At 43.8% G+C, this 14,497-nt stretch overlaps 1 long non-coding RNA gene across 1 annotated transcript; it reads left to right on the forward strand.

Moving 5' to 3' along the window:
• Window positions 1–1,076: 1,076 nt before the first annotated feature.
• LOC134739127 (uncharacterized) lies at window positions 1,077–14,045 on the forward strand. Its single transcript, XR_010125637.1, has 3 exons — window positions 1,077–1,382; window positions 8,417–8,525; window positions 12,927–14,045. It is a non-coding gene; the product is annotated as an uncharacterized LOC134739127 (long non-coding RNA).
• Window positions 14,046–14,497: the final 452 nt, after the last annotated feature.

Below are 14,497 nucleotides of genomic sequence, written 5' to 3' on the forward strand. Positions count from 1 at the left end.
GTTGGTGTGGTCCCTGATGCTGTTACTCCTGGCCCACTCTCCTTTGAAGATCGGTATCTCTGCGGTCAGTTCTGGGCGTGGCTCCAGTCCCTCTGGGCCCAGCTCAGCTGTGGAGGTTTTCCCTGACATTCTCAAGGTGACAGCACTCACAGCCTAGTCCTTGCAGGCTCCCAGCCAACCATCTCTATCTCTGGTCCTGCCCCCTAGGGAGGGTAGTTTAGAGCAGGCTCACGTTCTCAAGACCTATAGGGCAGCCATGCTCTCTTTCACTCTTAAAGCTCATGGCCACCATCTCCTTTCTGTTAGATGTCTCAGATTAACCATTTGATGTGTCTAAGCAGGGGTTGAAAACTCCGACACATATAAGAACCAGCAGGTACACAAACGAATGTTGCAGGTGGTGTTAGACTTTAGCGGGTGCTGGGGACTGTGGTGAATGGAAAGCACACAGCCTGCCTAAAGGCGCCAGCTGGACTTGGATCCTTCCCATTTTTCCATGTGAAAATAGGGGCCCAGAAATGGGAAACCTTTGAGTTTTTCCAGAGAACCCAGAGATTTAGATTTTCATGGGAAATCTCTCACTTTTAGAAAATTGCAACTAATATTTTAAATTTACATAAAATAATTCGCAGGCCAAATCAAAGATGTCCTGAGCCACACCAACTTTCCATCTCAGAAAGCAAAGGGGTAATCCATCCCACCAGGCAGCTTTCCTTTTTCCCCCAGAAAAACACACACACACACACACACACACACACACACACACACACACACACACAGGCTGTTAACTCTCCTTGGGGCTAAGGGAAGTCAGACTTCCAGGACACAAAGGCCCGGCTACCTTCTCTCAGGGGAGGGAGATGGGAGGGGGTGGGGGAAATACTTTTCATTCTTTCTGGAGGAGCCAAGGAGAAACAACTCCTTTCTCAGCCAGAGCGGTTAATGGAGTACATTACAGTCTTGATAATTTGGATAGCTATTAGCTGGGGAGTCAGACATAAATAACAACGTGCAATAATTACATGGTAGCATTCAGACAGGCCCAGAGCACAGGCCTGCCAGAGGAGGGGTATGGAGCGCGTAAGGCCCTGAGGTGGGAACGCTGGCTGCGGTGAGAGGCAGGGGCACAGCGGATGCAGCTGCACGAGAGGCTGGGGGCCAGATTGAGCACAGGGGGCCTGAAGGTTAGGCCAAGACACCTTTCGTCTTTACCCTTGCGGAATGAACAGCTAGCCAAGGCTTTCTATAAGGGGCGTGGCACGACCAAGGCTGCCGTTTTAAGAGTCATTTTGCAGATCAATTCTTGTGTGAGGGTGGATCAGGAGGGAAAAGAAGGGGACTGATGTGGGAAGACCGGTTCGGAGGCTGTGGAAACTGTCCAGGTATGAGCTAAGGGCTGATTCGGGTGTGGGTAGGGAGAGAGGAAGGGGCAGTCATGGGCACTGTTACTAAAGAAGAATTGGCAGGAAGCGAGGCACCAGGGAGGGGAAGCAATCAAGATAGCAATCTGGGCAGCTGAGCTCTACCTTCCTATCCCAGATCTTTTGGAGACTGCAGGGGAGAAAGTGTTGGTTTCAAAGGAACAGGTTTATAAATTGCTATGTCCACCATCACCAAAGCATAGAGAAGGGACTCTCCCCCTTCCAAACCAGCATATCTTTTATCAGCTCTGAGATCCAGTTACTCACTTTTTTGTTTGTTTGTTTTTGAGACGGGGTTGCACTCCGTCTCCCAGGCTGAAGTGCTGTGGGGTGATAATGGTTCACTGCAACCTCGACTTCCAAGGCTCAAGAGTTCCTGCCACCTCAACCTCCCCAAGTAGCTGGGACCACAGGCACATGCACCACGACACCCGGCTTATTTATTATTATTAATTATTATTATTATTATTATTATTTGTTAGAGATGAAGTCTCGCTACTTGGCCCAGGCTGGTTTCGAACTCCTGGGCTCAAGCAGTCCTCCTGCCTGGACCTCCGAAAGTGCTGGGTTAATAGACGTGAGCCACCATTCTCAGCCCATCATTTACATTTTAATCTCTCTGACATCAGGGTACATCTCTAACAACCCATCGCATGTCAGAATTGATTAGTGAGTGTTATATCCCTACAAAATTCATATATATATGAATATATATATTAGAGATGAGGGGTCTCACTCTAGCCCAGGCTGGAGTGCAGGGGTGCACTGTAACCTTGAACTCCCGGGCTCAATTGATCCTTTCACCTCAGCCTCCCAAGTAGCTGGGACGACAGGTTCATGCCACCACACCTAGCTTTTTTTTTTTTCTTTAAGAGGTGAGTTATCGCTATATTGCCCAGGAGGCTGGTCTCAAAACTCCTGGCCTCGAGTGATCCTCCTGCCTTGGCCTCCCAAAGGGCTGGGATTATAGGCATGAGCCACCACATACCTGGCCAATAAAATTCATTGGTTGAAGTCAATGCCCAGTACTTTGTAATGTGGCAGTATTTGGAGACAGGGTCTTTAAAGAGGTACTTAAGTTAAAATGAGGTCCTTAGAGTGGGCCCTAACCTGATGTGACTGATGTCCTTAGAAGAAGAGGTGTTTAGGACACAAACATGCAGAGGGAAGACCATGAGAAGACACAGTGGGAGGGTGCCATCTGCAAGCCAGAAGAAAGGTCCCTGAGGAAACAACCCTGCTAACACCTTGATTTCATACATCTGGCCTCCAGGACTGTGAACAAATTTTTTTTTTTTTTTTTTTTTTTTTTGAGACAGAGTCTCCCTCTGTCACCCAGGCTGGAGTGTAATGACGTGATCTCGGCTCACTGCAACCTCCACCTCCAGGATTCAAGTGATTCTCCTGCCTCAGCCTCCTGAATAGCTGGGATTACAGGTGCCCACCACCACGCCCCGCTAATTTAAATTTCTGTACCAGTCTGTGGTACTTTGTTATGAGAGTCTTAACAAACTAATACGGTGGGTCTGTTTCTTTCTTAATGGTGTGTGACTTGGTAGTGCCTCTTATAATTGATGGAATCTAAGCATCTGAGAGCCTATGAATTGGGGAACTTTCTTATTTTCCTTTTTGTGACTTATCCTTATTCATATAAACATCATCCTGAATTATTTACTATGAAGTTTAGTTTAAAAAAGTAAACTTAATAAAAAACATTCTGATTAAGGTAATTCTTTAATTTTTTTTTCATTTTTGCCCAGTTTTCCCATAGAACGGATGATTGAGGTATTTCCATAATTTATCATTCAAACTAGGATAATTTTAGGAGCAAAAAGGGAGGTGCTGTTAATAATTCCTCAGGGACAACAGGGGTATGCAGGCGCTGTCCCAGGCAAACAAAAACCTCTAGCCACCCTAACTCTGACCCGCTTGAGAATGTTAAGAGAAGAGCAGGTCATTCCTCTTAGACCTCATCCCTGGATTTCTCTGAGTGCCAGGTCCCAGGCCACCATCTGCTCTAGTAACAGCACAAACAATGATGTCACCAACAGAAAAAGACCAGGAGTTTTTGGGTGACACAGAAAACCCTAGATTCAGAGTGGATCTTATTTTAAATACTGCACCAGAAGAAATATCTTGGTGGCATGATTGGATAAATTCCCTGAAGGCTCTTGATGTCACAAACACATCTTTTGCAATTGATCTGCCACAATGTAGGAAATTCCTACCGGGCTTCCTCTTTTGAGTTAAAGCACCAGACATTCTTATGAAGATGTGAAAGCACAAAATTAGCCATGAAAAATGATAACATATTGAGCTGTAAACCTTAACTTATGTGGGCTAATCAGGGAAAACTATTTATTGAGCACTAACCATGTGCTTTATATGTAACAAACCCAGTAGGGTAAATACTACTAGTCCATTTTTTCAGATGAGGAAACAGAGACTCAGAGAGATTAAGTGACTTGTCCAAGGCCATACACCTATTGAATGGGGCAGCTAGGATTCTCATGCAGGCTCATGGACCCTGAAACTCTTTCTGCTCTGCCATTTGATGTCTTTTTTTTTTTTTTTTTTTACCTTCCATACTTTCTTTTCTTATTCTTTCGTTTCACCCTTACCTAATTTTTAAATGTTTACCCAGCTTGCAGATATTTTATGTATTTGTCATATTTAGTACTTCGTAATAAACAAGGAAGGGTTGAGAAGGAAGGTGGAGATGAAGGGTCACATTTCCTGGTTTGCCTAACAATGGCCCTGTATTTCTCTCTGCTGTCACATTCTACCAGAATTAGATCTTCTTCATCTGATAGTCTAAGTGATACGTGTATAAAATATAATGTTAACTGAAAATCCCAGAACCTACTTCCAATACTATTCTTTGGTACTGAATTGAAGAAGACAAGCAAACACTCCCCACATTTTCCTTTCTTTTCAGAAGGCAATTATCTTACACTTAATGGTTTAAATGTTATTAGGGTTACAAGAGGCCCAGAAAAAGACATTCAGAATAGTAATCAATCACTTTAATACAGCTTCAGCTTATAAAACTGGACAGAATTCCTTTTTTTTTCTTATGCTCTGGTGAAGCAAGTTTTTATTCTGTTTAAGCAAAACATCACTCTAACACATTTTCAGAGTTACAGCTGCTGATAATAAAATGCTAGAGTGGAAGTCAAGATAGATATCTGGGAATGCAAAACATAGGTTTTTCTACAGCAAGGCAAATTTCCCATTATTCCCACATGTGAATTCAGGAGGAAAATTGCCACATGCCTCTTGTACCATATGCATTATATAGTTCTCCACTTTCTAACTTACTCAAGTATAGGGGCCCTTCAACTTATGTCACCTGAAGAAATCTGCATTTAATGTTCTCTCTCTTACTTACTGAGTTTTGTTTTTAAAGAAAATACTTATTGGAAAAGCAGTTACATTTTGTTCATTCTTCAGTGTCTATAATGAAAAAGACAAGGTTGGCCAGGTGTGGTGATGCATGCCTGCAGTCCCAGCAACTTGGGAGGCTGAAGTGAGAGGCTCGCTTGAGCCCAGGAGTTCAAGGCTGCAATGAGCCATGATTGCATCACTGCACTCCAGCCTAGGTGACAGAGTGAGACCCTGTCTCAAAAGACAAGGTCAAGCTTTCAAATGGACATAATATAAGAATTCTCATTGTTACATATAAAGCATATATGGGGCCATGCGCGGTGGCTCACCCCTGTCATCCCAGCACTTTGGGGGGCTGAGGTGGGCGGATCACTCGAGGTCAGGAGTTCGAGACCAGCCTGGCCAACATGGTGAAACCCCGTCTCCACTAAAAAATACCGGGCGTGGTGGCAGGCGTGGTGGTGGGCGCCTGTAATCGCAGCTGCTTGGAAGGCTGAGGCAGGAGAATCGCTTGAACCTGGGAGGTGGAGGTTGCAGTGAGCCAAGATTGACCCTTTGCACTCCAGGCTGGGTGACAGAGTGAGACCCCCTCTCAAAAAAAAGAGCCAAAAAATTACATATATAAAACACACACATATATATATACACATACATATATACAACAAATATATAAATACATAAAATAGCTATAAACAAAGAGAATTAGCCCAGCTTTGAGATATCTTTTCCTCCTGGAATTTAGTTAGAGGCCACAGCTCCATTATTTGATGGCAGCCTTGGAAAAACTGGCAGTTTCATATCTACTTTCAGGCCCCTGACATTGCAATGTCAAACCGATGGTGTGACAGGCACTTTATAAATGCTCAACAATGCTGCTGGGAGGGAGGGAAGGAAGGAAGAAAGGCAGGAAGGAAGGGGAGGGGGAGAAGGGAGGGCCGGAGATGAGGGAAGCAGGGTAATGTTTTCTGGAGGAATCTAACTAATTTGCATTTCTAATGGCTAATGAAACCTGGAGAAGTAAAACCTAAACAGATTTGGTTAAAATCCAGGCAACTTTGAGGCACCAAGGGCTGGATTCCCAGCCCCTGTGGTGCTCTTGTCCCTCTCCTCCTTCTCCTAATTTCTTCCTTCCTGTGGGGCACATCATTGCTCATTAGCACCTTCACCAGATGGTAGACTGTGAGAAGTGAAGCTCAGTGATTTATTTCTTGGTGTTTCGCAGCTCTCGAATCTCCCAGTGAGGGAGAAGTCCAAAATTAATGGCTAGAATTAGTTATTTGGATTATCTCAGGTTTCCACATAGACTTTTTATTATCATCATTATTATTATTAGCTGGGTGGGCTATTGAGAGTTGGAGTCTTATGAATAAAGTTCCCCTATTTTAAATGACTTGAGGGAAGCGAGGCTTGGTTAAGATAAGAAAAGGCTGGTGCTGGGCAGGTGGCTCATGCCTGTAATTCCAACACTTTGGGAGGCCGAGGCAGGAGGAGGATCTTTTGAGTTCAGGAGTTTGAGACCAGCCTGGGCAACAAGGTGGGACTCTGTCTGTCCAAAAAAAATTTTTTTTAAATAGCCGGCATGGTGGCGTGCACCTGTGATCCCAGCTACTCAGGAAGCTGGGGTGGGAGGATCACGTGAGCCCTCGTTGAGGCTGCAGTGAGCTGTGATCATGCCACTATGCCACTGCACTCCAGTTTGGGGGACAGGGTAAGATCCTGTCTCAAAAAAAAAAAAAGAAAAGAAAAAAGGAAAGAAAACAGGAAAAGGCTAGTGTCAGAGTGGAAATGAACAAGAATCAATGCTGGGAACTTCCAATTTCCAATCACCTCCACTAACGGGAGATGGGTCAATTTGACAACAATTTATGTCAGAGTTGCACCAGATCCATACCACATTTTTCTTCATGTCTTGAGCTGAGTCTTTGAACAACCGACGGGTATCATGGACAGAGGTGGGAGGCTAGCAGCTGTATAGCCAATGGAGAATGACCTAGGCAAAATCTGAAAGTTAAGACCCTTGGGTTTTAAAGCATTCTCTCCTCTTCAAAGAAAAGCAGTCTACCCAAATATATCAGTTGAGTACTGGATTTTAGTTAAACTGTATTATTAATTCTGGGATTCAGTTTCCTCCTTTTTTTTTTTTTTTTGGAGATGGAGTCTCATTCTGTTGCCCAGGCTGGAGTGCAGTGGTGCGATCTCAGCTCACCGTGAACTCTGCCTCCCGGGTTCAAGCAATTCTCCTGCCTCAGCCTCTCCAGTAGCTGGGGCTACAGACACACGCTGCCACGCCCGGCTAATTTTTTTTTTTTTTAATTTTAGTAGAGACGGGGTTTCACCCTGTTGCCCAGGCTGGTCTCAAACTCCTGAGCTCAGGCAATCCACCCGCCTCGGCCTCCCAAAGTGCTAGGATTACAGGCGTGAGCCACCGCGCCCCGCTCAATTTCCCATTCTTGTAAAAAGATGAGTTTACTCTGTGTAACTCTGATACTTTGTTAAGGTATGGGTGTGGGTACATGATTTTTATTACTTTTGTAGAATAAAGAGGGGTAATGTGGTTAAAGATGGGGCAAATTAAACCTTTCTTCTCTCGTCCCCCCAATTTGTTGCCACTAGAAACTTGAAGAAAACAAAGGATTAGGAACCTGGGTTAAAGGGGAAGAGGCAGAAGATTTTCCCATTCACCTTCTTTCGGCTTCCTGTATACACTTGCATCCAAACACTGGTCCAAGCTGGAGAGTCAGTCGTCCTTTTCTGGTCTTTCTCAAGGTCATTTATGGTTGGTCTTTGGGATTAAGTCCTTGGCATGAGCCCACCCTGCCTTTATCCTAAGCCCCAGGTTTAGATTGACACTGACTGCTGAGAGGTGAGCTCTAGGCATTTAGGGAAGGATGCACTTGACTTCTAAGAGGGCAAGGGTTTCATCTATTTGGGATGATGGGGGAAGGGAACTCTGGAAGTTCCAGCCTGTGCTCTAAGGCAAGGTCACCTATGGTTCCCCTTATCAGCAGGTGGTGGATAGGAATCTCATACCATAACTTTGATGGAAAATAAACACAACTTAATTTTCAAAACAAAAATTTTAAAACAACTCACTAATTTCTATTTTAGGTTTCCAATCTTCCTAGAGTGGTGGAACCTCAATCTAAGTCATTTCTCCTTTTCCTCAGGGGGCTTATGTATTTGTCAAGGTATGGGGGGCTCAGGGAGTCCTTGGTCATAACCCTACTCAGGTCATCAGAGACACCAAATTGCCGCGCTGGGTCCTGTGTTGGAGTGGAGGCCCCATTGTGCTGTTTCTGTGACTTCCCATGGGGTGGAAATCTTGGAGAAACTAAGACTGCTCTGCCTGGATGCACCATAGAGCTGTTTCCTCTGTGGGGTCTCCCTGCCTGTGTGGGGCTCCAGGGGAAGCAGGACAACGGAGCCCTCAGCTCCTAAATTTCACCAACCTGTTTAGGGCTTTGTGCCTACCCGGGGTTCTGCTAGGAAGCAAAGCCCATGGCTTCTTTACCCCCATTCAGCCCTTTCTCCCCTCTCTCTGGCCCTAGAGAAACTCTCCCCCAAACGTCAATCCCTCTAACATCTTGCTTCTGCAAACATTTTGTCAGCTCCAGAGGTTTCAGCTGCGAAGATGCCTTTGTTTCTGCTCTGCCCAGGCACATCCTTCCCCTGGGGCAATGAGCTGCTGCCAAGCAACCTAACAAGCCTGCATTGGAGGTGAGGAGTGGGATGAGGGGAAAAGTGAAAATCCAGGGTGGTGGCAGGATACTGCTAACTCAGAAATAGTAACAACCCACTCCAATAGTGGTGAAATTGGCCTGTTTGATTCCGCCATGTATCTGTCTTTGCATCTATCCTTAGTATCTCCCTGACACTTGGATATCGACTCATCTACCCCCCCCAAAATAACCGATTTGGGGGGGTAGATGAGTCAATAAACCCCTGGACACAAAATAACCCCAAATCCCAGAGGGCTCATAACTGTACCCTACTGTCTTAGGGAACGGGAGGGGAGGTCTCTTAGCTCTGGGGAACTGCCAGCCCAACCGCCACTCTTCAAAGGCAGGTGGAAAGGTATTTCCACCGGAGCCTGCAGGGTGCCCGGGGCCGACAGCGACACTTGGAGGCGGCGGGGGGTGGGGCCATGGATGGCGGCGCACCACGGGCCTGCATTTAATAAGCGCTGCCTACCAATTTTTTAGGATCTTAGTGACAGGTTTATTACACTGAGGATAGGAAATTTCAGTGGACACGAGCTCTCCCGAGGAAAGGTCTCACAGTTGTCCACTGAAAACCAAGTGAGTGAATGAATTAAAATGTGCCTGAATTCCATTCTTTAAGCCTCTGTCAGCAGAAGCGGCAGCAGCGCAGAGCAAGCTTTCAGTGGTATTCATCAGGTATTTTATGAAATGGAATCTTCAAAGTTCTGTACATTTACTTAAATATAAGCTACAGCAAGACAAAATAAATAAAAATTTAAAAAACGGAATGAATAAATATATCTCAAATAACAAGCGTCTGCTTTTGCCTGGGAAGACAGCCAAGTGGTATGCATTTTGGATTAATTTTTTACAAGGAAAACAAATTAATTGCTTAGTAAATATAGTTTGCTAGACAAAATCTCTCAAAACGTGGGACAAAAATGATTAAAAATGGTAATTAGTGATTCACTCAGTCTCTTTGTTGTTTAAAAGTTGGCTACTTTAGCACAAGAGGCAAATATTTGTCTTTATGTTGGCCTTCAAAGTATTGATATATTTGAATAAAGATTAGGCTGACAATCAGTGTTAACATCCAAAGTTTGCTTGGAGCTGGAATTAACTGAAGTCACTAAACTCTGGTGCAGAATCCAAAGCCTAATTCTTGGCAAAATTATTGAAAGATTTAGGGTGTTACAGTATTGGTAGGTGTTTCTGATATTGGATTTCTATGCCGGGGGCCCCTGAGAAACTTCTCAGCCTCTGGGTTAGCAGAGGGGGTGGCACTCAGTTACTTCACTGTTTGATTTTACCTAAATGTGTTTCTGAAATATTTAAGGAGAGCAAATTTCCAGATTGAAACTGCTTTCCTGGATTCTCTTGAAATGCCACTTAAAAGTTTGTTCTTGATCTGCAGCCAAATACAAGAGAACCAAGTTGGGCTGGCATATTTGTATACAAAGGTTGTTGTTGTTTTTCTTTTCCCCTATGACCCAGCAGGGAAAGATGGTCACCAGTGAAAGAAAAACAGAGGTGAATTATAGAGCACTTGTGTCTTACATCTGGAAGTGTCCTTAGCCTGATCCAAATCCTTCTATGTACAGATCTGGGAACAGAGTGAATAAGAGTGCTGAGTCCTGTTACTCCTGAACAGGCTTAGAATCCAAGTCTCCCATCCTAAATCCAATGCTCAGTCTACTCCATGGTTTCCCTAACACAGTTTCTCAGAATACCACTTCTGTATGGCATTAACAGATGTCCCCCATCTCAAGGGGTTCTGTGTTCAAATGCTGGTTACAACAAATTTAAACAAACTGCTTTTTCCTCTTCCAGGAATTCTCAGAATCTTCTGTTTTTGTTTTTGTTTTTGAGACAGCATCACGCTCTGTGGCCCAGGCAGGAGTGCAGTGGCATGATCATAGCTCACTGCAGCCTTGAACTCCCAGGCTCAAGCAGTCCTCCTACCTCAGCCTCCTGAGTAGCTGGCACTACAGGTGCCCACCACCATGCTCAACGAATTTTTAAATTTTTTGTAGAGACAAGGTCTCTTTATATAGCCTAGGCTAGTTTCGAACTCCTGGGCTCAAGGATCCTCCCGCCTTGGTCTCCCAAGGTATTGGGATTACAGGCATGAGCCACTGCGCCCAGCCTTGGAATTTTACTAGAATGAATATACATTAAAACTCTCTAAGAGGAAAAACAGGGAACCCTAAAAATGTTAGATGATTTCATGATTTTACACACACCTAGCATGCGATTTCCCTCCAAATAGTTTATAGAAATGCTGCTAAGAAACAGTTCATATGTTAAAAATGAATTCATTTCCAATGCTGAGGAGTCCATTCTGTCAGTTCCAAGGATACTATTTTCAGGAAATAGAAGAAGAGTTCCTTGCAAAGTATGGTGGGAAAAGGGGCCCTTGTACCCACTTTTAAGTAATCGTTCACTTTAACTCCTCTCTCTACCTGTTGCTTGATATTTTCAGTAAAACCTACTTACAAGTTGAGGGCTGGAAAAGCTGGACTGTGAATAAGTTAGGGCTCAGGTAAGAAGGGCACCAAATTTAAGGAAGCACTCGCTGTCTGAATTATACAACTGCTAACCCTAAACTTACATGAATCCAAGAGTGATTGCCTCCTTAAATGATGCACCTAAGGCTCCTGGCATAAGTGCGTGTACACAGGGGCATTGGGTGTGGTCCCCAGGGAAATGAGTTCATTTGGGACTAAGTAATCCAGGACATGCTGAATCAATCACATTCTGGTGAATAAAGAAAAATCTGGCATTAGGTCAGTTCTGTGGGACACACAGGACTGGAAACATCACGACAGTAGGAGGTTGCCGAGAAAACAGGCTGGTCTGGGGCAGAATACCATCCATAAGAAGGTGATGGCCGGGCACAGTGGCTCATGCCTGTAATACCAGCGCTGTGGAAGGCTGAGGCGAGAGAATTGCTTGAGTCCAGGAGTTTGAGACCAGCCTGGACAACATGGTGAAACCCCACCTTCACCAAAATAATACAAAATATTAGTCAGGTATGGTCCCAGCAATTAGGGAGGCTGAGGTAGGAGAATCACTTGAGCCCAGGAGGTGGAGGCTGCAGTGAGCCATGATTGTGCCACTGTACTACTACAGCCTGGGTGACAGAGTGAGAGCCTGTCTGAAAAAAACAAAAACAAAAAACAAAACAAAAAACAAACTAAACTGAAAAAAAAGAAGGTGACAATGTTTTGAAAGATGCGGGTTTTACTTTGTGGCTTAGGGGACTCATTATCAGAAAGGGGGATGTGAATAAATACCCGAGTCATCTAGGAAGGAGAGGGGTGAACGGAAAGAATGACTGCCAGGTGGGGAGAGAGGATGGACAATACCAGGTTTCCTGAGGCAGAAAAATCCACTCACAGAAGGGACACAGTGTCTCTTTTTTTATGAAGCAATATGAGGAGTCTCCTCTACTCCTTAGATGATTCAGAAGCAGGCACTGTGTATAGATTTTATTAGATATCCTCAAAGGTTTATTTTTATAAACTAGAACTTAGCACTTTACATTTGTAAAGCAATTAATAGTGGATATGTTAGTTAATATCCCATTTTTGGTTCAAGAGCAATATTTTGTTACTTAAAAATTAATAGCAATGTCACAAAGGGCTTATAAAAAGAGATATATTACTCTGATAGGCAATTCCATATAATGCTAAGTTTTTATTTGCCATTACTTTAATTACTTAGATATTATTTTATATGTTTTCATTATTTTAAAGTGCCTTGGGAGTATGAAAGATGTCTCACAGATAATGTATTCCATTTTAGCCAGAACAGCCTAATCATAAGTAGCTGTAGATTAATGCATTTATCACATAAAATTTCTTTTTAATGTTCTGTAAGCAAGTAAAATTGATGTCTCGGAGAAGACTGATACCTCCCAGGCCATAGAGCTCTTCCTCAATGAATATTTCTACATTAGATTATGAATATTTCTGAAAAAGGAAAAGAATAAACCTAACAATAAGTAAAATGAGCCATACAGCAGCATGACAAACATTAGGAAGAGCTCGTGCTTAGAAAACAGTTCACAGCCTCTGGACATGAAATATCTATTTTAAACTAAATTGGGTCCTCAAATTCCACATGCACAAATTCTTCTCCATTTCCTCATGGATGGGTGGATGGGACTGTTTGTTCTGCAGAGGTGGCAGTGTTTCAGGGAGGGTTTAAATGTCCACAGAGCCATGTGGTTTTCCTTCAGCAGGCAAACTCTGGAGATAAATGTGACTCATGGTCATGATCCCTCGATGAGGGTTTTTAAAAATAACCTAAAGCCTCTATTTTTAGAGAACCTGCCAAGCTGCAGTGCTGTGTGTTCTTTTTTTTTTTTTTTTTTTTTTTAACAGAAAGTAATTAACAATCTCTAATCCCTCAGGAGAATGGATATCACTGAAATTCCTGATATGGAAACAAAAATGCACTGTCTTAACCAGAGGACATGGCTCCTGAACAAAGAAGGTTACCCTCCGCCCATTGCCTGCCCTGGAAGAAGACAGCTAAATCCAAGGATCAAATCAATCAGAGAAAAGCAAACAGTTTTAAACTTCTAAGAGGTGTGATAAATAAGTGGGGGCTGAAGCAAAACTGTTTAAAAGCAGCTGAGTCCTTTATTTTTAAACAACAGTTTCCCTGATGACTTGAGTTCATTTGTTATTCAATCACTTCCCAGTCAATGCTAAAGGTCTGAAAGCTTTTGGCAGGTTTCAGTGGAATAATTTAAGTGCTCTAATAGAAAGACCAGAAGGGCGAATTATACAAATTTATTCTGAGTCAACCAAAAATTTCACAAAATAAGAGAACCTGTGGTTTGAGAAGAAAGAATGCACATCAATGGGCGTGTATGCCATTCCATACACGGGATGCCATTCCAATGGACAAAGACCTTTAGTCCAGATGACAAATAACTCAGGTGTGTGGCTCCACCCAGACCCTAATTTCACAGTTTCATACTAATTGAGTCACATATTATGACTGTGGTGGACCTGTCTCTGTGCATTTTCCAATTTTCAGTGAAGTTCATTAAAAAATTACAGAGGTTATCCATTTGAAAATGTTCCTTGGTTGACACTTTCTTTGAAGATCATCATAAGCAAAGTTACTATTTGTTGCACACACACATTATAAGTGTTCATACAGTGGTTTTTTTGTTTGTTTGTTTGTTTTGTTTTTTGAGACAAAGTCTTGCTCTGTCACCCAGGCTGCAGTGCTCGGCTCACTGCAACCTCTGCCTCCCAGGTTCAAGAGATTCTCCTGCCTCAGCCTCCTGAGTAGCTGGGACTACAGGTGCCCACCACCGCGCCTGGCTAATTTTTGTAATTTTAGTAGAGATGGGGGTTTCACCATGTTGGCCAGGATGGTCTTGATCTCCTGACCTTGTGATCCACCTGCCTCCGCCTCCCAAAGTGCTGGGATTACAGGCGTGAGTCACCATGCCCGGCCCACACAGTGTTTAATAAATGGGAATCCCAGTTAATATTTGTTTTCCTTTTTTTTTTTTTTTGAGATGGAGTCTTGCTCTCTCGCCCAGGCTGGAATGCAATGGTGCCATCTTGGCTTACTGTAACCTTTGCCTCCCAGGTTCAAGTGATTCTCCTGCCTCAGCCTCCTGAGTAGCTGGGATTTGTATTTTTAGTAGCAACTGGGTTTCACCGTGTTGGCCAGGCTGGTCTCAAACTCCTGACCTCAGGTGATCCACCCGCCTCGGCCTCCCAAAGTGCTGGGATTACAGGCGTGAGCCACAGCACCCGGCCTTGTTTTCCTTTTTTAGAGATAGGGTGTCGCTGACATTTAGGCTGGAGTGCAGTGGCATGATCATATCTCTCTGCAGCCTCGAGCTCCTGGGCTCAAATGATCCTCCCGCCTCAGCCTCCTGAGTAGCTGGGACTATAGGCACACACCACTATGTCCGGTTTTATTTATTTATGTATTTTTAATTATAGAGACAGG

The sequence above is a fragment of the Pongo pygmaeus genome, chromosome 2, assembly GCF_028885625.2.
Source record: "Pongo pygmaeus isolate AG05252 chromosome 2, NHGRI_mPonPyg2-v2.0_pri, whole genome shotgun sequence".
NCBI lineage: Eukaryota > Metazoa > Chordata > Mammalia > Primates > Hominidae > Pongo > Pongo pygmaeus.